This window comes from Erythrolamprus reginae, chromosome 2, assembly GCF_031021105.1.
Source record: "Erythrolamprus reginae isolate rEryReg1 chromosome 2, rEryReg1.hap1, whole genome shotgun sequence".
In the NCBI taxonomy this organism is placed as follows: Eukaryota; Metazoa; Chordata; class Lepidosauria; order Squamata; family Dipsadidae; genus Erythrolamprus; species Erythrolamprus reginae.
The window spans coordinates 35,748,124-35,759,820 of NC_091951.1; positions in this window are offsets into that span (position 1 = coordinate 35,748,124).

Genomic DNA, 11,697 nt, shown 5'->3' on the forward strand with positions numbered 1-11,697 from the left:
TTCTTGATGAATGTATCTTTTCCTTTATGTACACTGACAGCATAAATACCAAGACAAATTCCTTGTTTGTCCAATCAAACTTGGTCAATAAAAATTCTATTCTATTCTAATCTAGAATCATCTCTTGGATTGTTAGAAAAGAGTGTTCGCGATAGCCATCGTATTCTGTTGACAAAATTCTACCAACCCGTGTCCTGCTTCATTTTGTACTCCAAGGTAAAACTTGCCTCTTATTCCTGTTATCTTTAGGCTTCCTACTTTAGGACATCATTTTTGGTGTTAATTCAATAAAGTGTTGTAAGGCTTCGTAGAATTGGTCAGCTCCAGCCTTTTCAGCACCAGTGATTGGGGCACAGACCTGGACTACTGTGATGTTGAATGGTTTGCCTTGGATTCAAATTGAGATCATTCCATCATTTTGGGAATTGTATTCCAGTATTGCTAAACTTTTGTTGACAATGAAGGCCACTCCATTTCTTCTGAGGCATTCTTGCCAACAGAAGTATACATGATGGTCGTCTAAATTAAATTCACCAATTCCTGTCTATTTTAGTTTGCTGATGCCTAAGATGTCAAAGTTTAGTCCTGTCATCTCTTGTTTGATCTAGATGTAGATTTTTAGAGCATTGGACTTCCCTTTCACCACTAGATACATCCACAGCGGAATATCCTATCAGCTTTGGCCATGTCAACTCATTCTTTCTGGCACTACTTGGGTTTTCATAGCAAAGATACTGGAGTGGATTGCCATTTCCTTCTCCAGTGGATCATGTTTTGTCAGATCTCTCTGCTATGATGTGTCCATCTTGTGTGGCCCTTCACAGCATAGCTCATAGTTTCATTAGACTGGGAAAGCCCCTGCACCATGACAAGGAAGTGGTATATGTATACACACACACACATGAACAATCCATATTCATATGCATGTGTGTTTGTGTGTGTATATATGGTGGTGGGTTTCATCAGATTTAACAACAAGTTCTGTGAGTTGGCATTCACACATACTTTGTGAATTAAAATTTCTTTCAGCTCTTCTAATATTTACATTCTGACTTTCAATTTATTTGGAGAAACATATAAAAATCCTGCCTTCTAGTCAAATCAAAACAATTTACAACACAGAAATAAATTTGCTTGACTTTATACCTGTGGAATTTTATAGATGCTCAAGACATTAAATATATGACCAAAGAGTTCAGAATCCATCTCTTCAAGAACAGCCAGCAGATTCCTTTGTCTTCCACATCTGTAGTTTGGGATGTTCTCCTGTCCTGTAGACAGCACATCCAAGATGGCCTCATATGTCATTCTTGCACTGAAAAAGTTCTCATAGATGTTGTAGCCCAAGGTGATGTTGGGTAAGAGCCTTAAATTCTGGTTGACCTCATGAACAGCCAACAAGAAGGGCAGAATGTAGTTCAAGGTGTTCTCACTGCAATATAAGGAGTTTCATCACCTTTCCCCCCTCTATATCAATGATTTATATGATCAACTTAAAAGCAACTGCGTTGCTTTTGCCCATGATGTAAAATTATTCAATTCTACTCCCAAACTAATTTACGCAGATGAAAATGGACAAATACTAATTGTACAAATCATCCTTGGAATAAAAAGATATCCATCGTTGCAATTTATGCCCCATTGATAAATCAATTCATATTTTTTGCAAACCTAAACAAAAAAAAATCTCAGAATTAAATTTGGTAAATATAATAATAATTGGTGACTTTAACACAATTTCGGATAAGAAAAAAAGATAATAAAAGCTCTAATAAAATGAAAACAAGAAAACAATTACTATCTACATTTGAACAACTAACGACCAAATTAGTCTTAAAAGATGTATGGCAATATTTTAACCTGGTGTCAGAAAATATACCTTTTTTTCTTTCCCCCATAAATCCTGGTCACATATAGACATGGATTGGGCTAACTCTGAACTCATCAATGAAACAACCGATATACAAATCCTCCCAAATTCTTGGGCAGTTCATAATCGCATATTGTTGAAATAGAGAGATTCAACTAATATTTTCTCACACCGATGGATTATGAACCAAACAATTTTCAAAGAAGAAGAATTCCAAAAAACACTAAAACATGAATTATGTTGTTTCCTCCAAAACAACAATGACAGTAATACATCCACACAAAATTTATGGGACACAATGAAAGCCTATTTAAAAAAAGATTAAATGCTCTGTCTTACATATTAGTAAACATAATCAGAATGTCAAGTATGAGCTAGATGGCACTGATCTAGTAGACAACCCTCACTTTGTTAAGGACCTAGGTGTACTTCTCTCTGATGTTACATGGCTCACTGTAACAGCATTGCTAAAATAGTATTAAGAATTGTAAACAATAATATTGCAAAGCTTTTTGTTTTTCTGGAAACATTGTATTGCTAATTAGAGTTTATGGAAATTATATTAGATCAATTTTAGAGTATTTTTCAGCTGTTTTGAATCCCCACCATATATCTAAAATCAATATAATTGAGGAAGTTCAAAAGTACTTCATGAGAAATGTCTTGCATTCTTCTGTACTCAATAGAAATCTTTACACTACTAGGCTCGAAATTCTTCATTTGAATAAATTAGAACTCAATTCCTTGAGGTCAGATCTAGTTTTACATACAAAATTATACATAGTAATGTTTTACTTGTATATTTTTCTGTTTTAATTGCAATAATATACATGCAAATTTTGACTGCTTTAAATGCCATGTAAATCATTCTAAACCCGATTGTAAAAAATATTATTTCTGTAATAGAATTGCCAAATGCTGGAATACTCTACTTGATTCAATCGTCACAACTACAAATTTTCACAGTTTCAGTCACAAATTGACTTCCGTGGACCTTACTTCATACTTAAGGGGTCAATAGAGGGAGTGTGCATAAATGCACTAACGTGCCTATCATCCCTGTCATTGTGTTTTTATTCTCTTATTCTTGTTCTCCTTTTTATTTGGCAAATTCCAATAAATAACTAAATAAATCTTTAGTTTGGGTTTTCATGAAAGAATGTCATATTTACTGTAGCTATATAGTGCAATGCCAAAAAGATAATCAGATACTCATTATTCAATTAAATTATTCAATATATTTGGACTTTGCAGGTGATAGACATTTTTGAAATTTCTACAAGAAGAACCGTCCCATTGACACCACTAGGAGCTTCTTCCAAAAGAAAAGTCAGAGAGTGATAGCAAGCTTGTTATGTCAAATGAAAGAGATCAGCCAATGGAACAGCTTCAAATGAAGGTTGTGAGAACTCCAACACTTTCAAAAGGAGATTGGACTGACATTTGTGTGAAATGGTGTGGGGACTTCTGCTTGAGCAGAGGATTGGACTAGATGACTTCCAAGGTCCTTTCCAACTCTCATAATCTGTAATGAAAGGATCAAAGGAATCCTATCAAAATCACAAGAACAGATTTTACCTATCATTTTCTCCAATTATGATTTGGGATTAAAAATTGAGAAAATTATTCTGATAGTTCAATAGCCAGAGAAGGAAAAGTTACAATAGTCGGAAACTTCCACACCTTCTTTTACTCAAAAAAGAAGTGTAAAGGTTTCTTACTATTGTAACTGTTTCAATCTGTTTAAAATAAAGTTTTGTAAAAGCAACACATTTATTTGCTAATATAACACTCATATCAATTCAAAACAATCCAAAAAAATGTCATTAAAATGATACCCTTACTACCCCCGGCACCAGACTAGATGTGGTCATAGCTTACAACCCACATCCTAGCGCATTTTTTGGTAGAAGTTCTGTATTTTCACATGCCTCCAGAATGTTAATAAGGGATGCTACAAAGTGAATATTTTGTACATTGTTATTATGTTATATGATTTCTTCCTGTTATATCACTCTAGAGATGACTAACAGCTGGATTCAAGTGCTAGATTAGTTAGAGATATTAATTATCTGAAGATTGATACCTCTTCAACAACCCTTTTTTAGACCTAGATTTTACTTCAGAATATTCATGGTTTTACAGTTATTGTCTTATATTCTGCAGTTAATTATACTTAATGCAATTCTCTGAGGCGAAACATTAATGTACCACATTGTAAGATAAAAAAAATGCACTTGAGTCACCACAATGCCAGAATAAGAGCCAAGAAGAAGCTTGGAAAATAAAAAGCTTTTATTTGTACAAAGAAGAGCTGGGTATAGTGATTCCAACAACATATAGGCAACAACCATAAAAGGAAGAAGCCACGCTCGAGAAGAGTATAGCTAGGAACTTATACACTTATTTAGCCAATCAGAGACAAAGTTCATTATCCAACATGGGCACTGTCTTGCCCATGCCACCCTTATCCATGGAGAATTCTTTGTCCATGCTTTTTGTTATCTTACAGAGCTTCAGGTTTTACAAAATCATCAGGATCCCCAGCAGCCGTTCCTCTAAAGCAATGGAGAATTCTTTGTCCATGCTTTTTGTTATCTTACAGAGCTTCAGGTTTTACAAAATCATCAGGATCCCCAGCAGCCGTTCCTCTAAAGCAAATTGGGAGAAGCAATAATAACTTGCCTTTCTCAAGGTGAGGAATAGGAGAAACGAAATCATTCCTAGAAAAGATACTGGAGCAGGTAAAATCAATCAACAGAATCCTTGGACGTGCTGACAATTACCTTTTCAGTTCGTGGGTTGGAGGCTTGGAGAATGAAAATTGGTACAATACAGCTACATTTCTAGACATTATTCCAGTAATCCAGTAGTCTCCTGGTTTGTAGTAATGGAACCACTCTTTTTCTTCTATTATCACCTTTAATGGACATTTCATCAGCATACTGGCACAGGGAATTTGAGATAGAAGCAGAAGCAAAAGCAGAAAGCGCTGTGTATGCAGCAGCAGCAACATTTGACTTACGCAATATTCTGCAGGAGATCCTTCCTATAGTTCTTTTTTTAACACAGAATTAGATTTCAGAGATCACAGAAGACCACAATTGCAGTGAAGAAAGTTCACTTTGCCTCAAATTTGGAAGAGCTATCTGCAATTTCAGAGTGCAACAGTATTTGCCCAGCTTTACCCCAAATTCTCATCCCACCAGAGGAGGCTTTTTCAAAGCAGATTATCACATGCTTTCTATCCCTTTTGTTCGCACATTTATTGATCACTAATTGTTGTGATAGCAATCCCATAAACCTTGTTCAAAGGAGAATAAATAATTATGATTATTTTTATAATTAGAAGGAGAATTGGGAATGAGCATAAAGGTGTGCCGTTGGAGAAGAGTTTTGTTTGACTCAAGAGAATAATGCTAATTTGAGAGTTGAGAAAGAAACACTTCAGGAAAGTTAGATTGTTTTTTGTCTCCAAACTTATTCTTGAGAATCTAAACATTATAATGTGGAACACTCTTAAACTAGGCACTGGAACATTATAATTATTTCTTATTTTGTCTGATGTGGATCAGGCCATCTTCCTCAATGGAGGTTAGATAATTCAGAATGGTTAACTCCAACTCCATATTTGACAACTTATTGGAGCCTAATGTTAAATGTCTTCTATCATTCAAAATGTAGAAAACTACCAGTCCTTATGGTTACCAAGATGATCTCGTCAAAATTCCCTGGGACATTAATCTGAAATAATGGCCCATTACTCAGTTCTTCATGATAGCAATAGCAATAGCATACTTATAGACCACTTCAAAGTGCTTTTACAGCCCTCTCTAAGCGGTTTACAGAGTCCGGACTTTTATCCAAAAATCTGGGTCCTCATTTTACTGACCTTGAAGAATGGAAAGCTAAGTCAACCTTGAGCTGGTGAGAATTGAACTGCCAATTGCAGGCAGCTGCCTAACAGCAGAAATAGCCTGCAATACTTCATTCTAACCACTTTGCCTCCTCCTCCTGACGTGATAACATTTGCAGTCTCTTACATAAGGTATCAAGTAGGGAACCAAGAGATGATGCTATATATTGTATATGAGTACAATGCCACAGTGGCTGAAAGTGAAGGGAGAAACAAAATTTGAGGACCTGAGCCCATGGTCAAAGTTTTATGATGTACATGTATGCATTTTTCTGCTAAGTGTGCACCTGAGACCTCTCTCCATTGCATCTTCCAAAACCACTTAATGGAATGTAAATTAAACATAAATTATACACATTTATTATATATATATACTGACTGGAAAATCAGTTCAATGGTGAGATTTGATTTGTTTTACTACCAGTACTATGTGTTTGGCTTGGTGTGTATGGGCAGGGAAGGATACTGTAAAATCTCCATTCCTACCCCAATCCAGGGGAACATTATTGCAAAATCCCTATTTCCTCCTGATCAGTTAGGACTCGAGAGGTAGAGAATAGATGAGGTGGTATTTGCCTTAGCCACATACCTTCCTGGGTAAAGATTGATAGAAAACAGTCTGTTATGTTTGTACTTTTAAATAAAGGTGACCACTGATTGGCTTCAGTTGCGGCCAAGGGAAACCTTGGTGCAAAAGTTTAAAAAAGAGGAACTCACGGCTGTTTTCCCCCCACCAGCACGGTATATAAGGTGCAGCTTTAACCGGTAGTCACTTCCTACCTGCGAGCTGGTCACTTCAACTGTTCCTGAATGCCAATAAAGAGCTGTTAACCTTCCTCAGCCTCCAGCCTCTGATTTAACAGTGGCGACGAGGGGTTCGAGCCTCCGCGTTCCAGAGATGGCTTCAGCAATGCCACATGCATTGCCTTTCTTCAACCCGGACGAAGATACGTGGACAGCTTACATGTCCAAATTCTGCATCTTCCTCCAGGCAAGCAACCTAAATGATGCGTCGGACGACAGAAAATGAGAAATATTCTTACACTACTACGGTCCGGCGATCTACAACTTGGCAACCACACTCGTGGATCAAGAAACGATCAAGAGTGTAGCATGGTCAATGCTTCAAGCAAAGCTCGAGAGCCATTTCAAACCAACGACTCCTGCCCGTATCAGCCGAAACCAATTCTCTCAATTGAAGCAGGCTGATGGGGAATCTATGAACGACTTCGTGACTCGACTGAGAGCCCTCTTGTCCAAATGTAAATACAAGGACCCAGAGGAACAGAAGTACCTCATCGACGAGGAGGCCACCCTACAAGACATCATAAAAGCAGCCAAATCCGCCGAGGTCTCCAAAGCATCTGCCACCGAACTCAAACGCTCAAACCAGACCGTAAACAAGGTAACCGAAAGCAACCCTGCAACCGGAGAAGGCACCACCGAAACGACGCCTGACACAACAGCTGAAGAAGATTACTGCCTCCAAATTTGCCGACAGCCACAATTTAACTCCTCACGATGGCCTTTTCCACCGTGTTTCAGCTGCAACGGTTCCCATGCATGTTCAAGATGTCCTTTCAGAGACGCCCTCTGCCGACGCTGCCATAGGAAAGGCCACATCGCAGACGTCTGCAGAGCATCTTTCCCCGGGGATTTTTCCCAACCCTGGCAATGCCAACCGCAACCATCCACAAACGCCAACACATCCTATAACTGCAGAAACTTCAAACAAACAACTGGTTTCCGCCCAGGATTCTGCAAAGGTAACTCTCCATTCACTATTAACTATAACTCTTCGCCAGCCCTGGGAAAACTGTTTACTTCACTTTTCATAAATAACCATCCCTGTAAAATGGAGATTGATACAGGATCCAGACATATTATAATTCCGTGGCATAAATTTCTTCTGTATATGCCACATGTAAAAAGGGAACAATTGACCCCATGTACTTCCGGGCTGTCAGACTTTCAGGGAAATGCTATTCCTGTGTTGGGTTCTGTAAATGTACCAGTATATTGTGAGGGGTTTAAGGGTTTGTTACCGCTTGTTGTTGTAGAGGGGCCCAAACATACTTTGCTAGGACTAGATTGGTTCTAACCACTAGGCATGGGGGTCACAGGAATCCACTCTATTGCCACCCAAACCTCAGCCCCCATGGAGTTACTAAAGGAATTCCCCGAAGTATTTAAACCAGGATTAGGGAAATACAAGTTCAACCTTGACCCAGCAATGGCCCCAATCCATTTAAAACCCCATAGGGTGCCCCCCCACTTTTGCCAAAAGTTGACCAACAGTTAGATAAATTAATAGCCCAGGGGATTTTAATACCAGTAGACCATGCCAAATGGGAAACCCCAATCATCCTTCCATTGAAGCCAGATGGGTCAGTTAGAACAGAGGTTCCCAACCTTTTTTGCACCAGGGACCGGCTTTAAGCTAGACCAGTTTTCCATGGCCCGGTGGGGGGGGGAGCTAGCTGTCAGCGGCGCCGTAAAAGGGGCGATCAAGAGAGGAATGGGTGAATGAATGGACGGAGGGTGGGAAGGAAGGAAGGAAAGAGGGAAGGGACAGGAACAAAAGAAGGGTGCAAAGGAAGCAAGGAAAGGTGTGAAAGGGGAGAGTAAGAGAGGAAGGAGTGAAAGAAGGGAATGAGGGAGGAAAGAAGGGAGGAAGGAAAAGGAAAGCAAGAAATGGAGGGAGGAAAGGAAGGAAAGAAAGAAAGAAAGAAAGGGGGAAGGGACAGGAATAGAGAAAGGAAGCAAGGAAACTTATGAAAGGGGAGAGTAAGGGAAGAAGGTAGGAAGGAGAAAGAAAAGAAGAAATAGAGGAAGGGAAGTTAAAAGAGAGAAAGAAAAAGAGCAAGAAAGAAAGCAAGAAAGAGAAAGAAAGAAAGGCAACTTCAAAGAAAGGCTCACTGAGCATCTCTCATTCTCTCTCTCTTTCTATCCCTCTTTCTTTCTTTCTCTTCCTTTCTCTCTCTCCTCTTCCTTTATCTCCTCTCTCTCTCCCTCTCTCTTTCTCTCCCCCCTCTCTCCCCCTTTCCCTCTCTCCCTCTCTTGCTATCTCTCCCCCCTCTCCCTCTCTCTTTCTCCCTCTCCCTCTCTTTCTCTCTCTCCCCCTCTCTCTTTCTCTCTCTCTCCCCCTCTTTCTCTCTCTTCTTCTCACTTTCTCTCTCTTGTTTTCTTTCTGTCTCTTTTGCTTTCTCTCTCTCTCACTCTTTCTTGTTTTCTTTCTCACGCTCTTTCTCTCTCTTGTTCTCTCTCTTGCTATCTCTTTCTCTCCCCCCCTTTCTCAGTCTCTCTTTCTCACTTTCTCTCTATCTTGCTGTCTGTTGCTCTCACTCACTCTCGTTCTCTCTCCGTTCTTCTCAGCGATGACGCGCGCACGCCCTGCCCGCCTCACCTTTGCGAGAGCACTTTCGCCCCGGGCTCTCAGCAAGGGGGTTTGCAGGAGAGGCAGGGCCGGCGAAGGTGATATTGAATGTCGGGGGAGAACGGGCGGTTGCACGCGCTCCCTATCCCCCTGCTAGCCCACTCGGAATATTCAAAATAAGAAAAGCCTTCGCCGGCAAAGGTTTTTCTTATTTTGAATATTCCGAGTGGGCTAGCTGCTAGCAGGGAGATAGGGAGCGCGTGCAACCGCCCGTTCTCCCCCGACATTCAATATCACCTTTGCCGGCCTCCGCTGAGGAAAGCCTTTGCCGGCATTTCCTCTTGGCGTCAAGGAGGCGCAGCGGCGGGCGGAGAGAGGGAAGGGGGGGCAGCGGCATCCCTCCTGGCCTTGGCGGGCCGCCCAACCCTCCCCACCTCCTGCAAATGCGGCGGGCGGCGGGGGGAGAGCGAGGAGCCGGTTCCGGCGGGCGCGGGGCTTGGCTGGCTGGCGGGGGGAGCGCCGCTGGTGGTGCGGAAAGGCCGAGGGGGCCCTGGCGCCGCAGACCGGCTGAAAAGCCCCAACGGCCTGGTCCCAGTCCGCGGACCGGCGGTTGGGGACCTCTGAGTTAGAATATGCACTGATTACAAAGCTACAAAATTACAGAGCATTGCAACATAATGCCTATCGAATACCAGTAGTGCAACATTTGTTGCACACGTTAGGAAACGGGTCCATTTTTGCTAAAATCAATTTGGCCCAGGCATACCAACAGTTAACTGTGTCAGAAGAGACAGCGGAAGCCCAGACAATAATAACCCACTGGGGGGCATTCAAATGTACCCGTTTACAATTTGGGGTCGCAATTGCCCCAGGCATTTTTCAAAGCTTAATGGAGCGTTTATTAAATAAAATTCCCAGGGTGGTGCCATACTTCGACGATGTGCTTATTTCTGCTCAATCTGCCCCCCAATTATGGGAAAGAATCCAGGCAGTGTTGAATAAATTTCAGGAAACGGGTCCCTGCATAAAAGCGGACAAATGCTCATGGGCAGTTCCCAGCGTTGAATTCCTAGGTTTCGCTATAGATAAGAACGGCATCCACCCCACAGAAGAGAAGGTTCAGGCCATTAAGAATGCCCCGGTACTGACAAACAAAACAGAACTTCAGGCATTTCTTGGTTTACTGAATTTTTACTCCATATTTCTTAAACAGAAGGCCACGGTAGCAGAACCTCTCCACCAGCTTCTTAAGCAAGGCACAGCCTGGACGTGGGGACACATCGAGCACAACGCTTTTCAAAATATTAAAAAATTATTAACTTCCGACAGTGTCCTTGTTCAATATAACATAACCATGCCTGTAACGTTGACCTGTGATGCTTCCCCCCTTCGGTATAGGAGCGGTCCTCAGCCACACATTCCCAGACGGTATAGATGCCCCAATTGCATTTTATTCTAAAACCCTTTCACCTGCGGAAAGGAATTACTCACAATTAGATAAGGAGGCATTAGCCTTAGTTGCGGGCGTTAAACGCTTCCATGGGTATTTGTTTGGCTGCTCTTTTACATTGATTACAGACCACAAGCCCTTGTTAGGCATTTTAGCAGGAGATAAACAAACCCCTACATTTCTCTCTCCAAGAATGACCCGTTGGATGATCTTTTTAGCCGCTTATAATTATGTACTTAAGCATAGGGGGGGGGGGGAAAGGAAATTGGACACGCAGACGCGTTAAGTAGGTGCCCTCAGGCAGAACTGGTAAATGACCCAGCCTCAGCGTCCAATGTATTGCTGATAGAAATGCAAGAAAACCCATTAATAACAGCAGGGGAAATAGCCAGAGAGACAGAAATAGACCCCGTGTTATCCCAAGTTAAACAATGGGTACTTAAAGGGTGGCCTGGGGAAATTCCAAAAGAGACATGCCAGGTATTTAAGAACAGACAAACTGAATTAAATGTATTAAGAGATTGCATATTGTGGGGTGACAGGGTGGTAATTCCTAAACAGCTACAGAAAAAAGCATTGAAATTGTTACATCATGGTCACCCAGGAATGGTGAAGATGAAAAGCCTGGCCAGGAGCCACCTTTGGTGGCCAGGTTTGGACCAGGACATAGAAACCTGGGTAGCCACATGTCACCCGTGTCAACAAACTCGCCCAGACCCGCCAAAGATTAACCAACAGAGTGGGAGACCCCAAAGGGACCGTGGTCCCTCATACATATAGACTTTGCTGGACCCCTAGCAGGACAATCATTCCTCATTGTAGTCGATGCATATTCTAAATGGCTGGAGGTTGTTTTAATGACCTCAACTACAACAGCAGCTACAATAAAGGCGCTGCGGAGACTTTTCTCAATACATGGACTACCAGATGTGCTTATCTTGGACAACGATCCACAACTAACCTCCAGACAAATGGAGGTCTTTCTGGCCAAAAGGGGGATCCGACATGCATTAATCTCGCCTCATTTTCCGGCCGCTAATGGCCGGGTTGAATGCATGGTGAGATTTACAAAAGAAGCCCTGCAC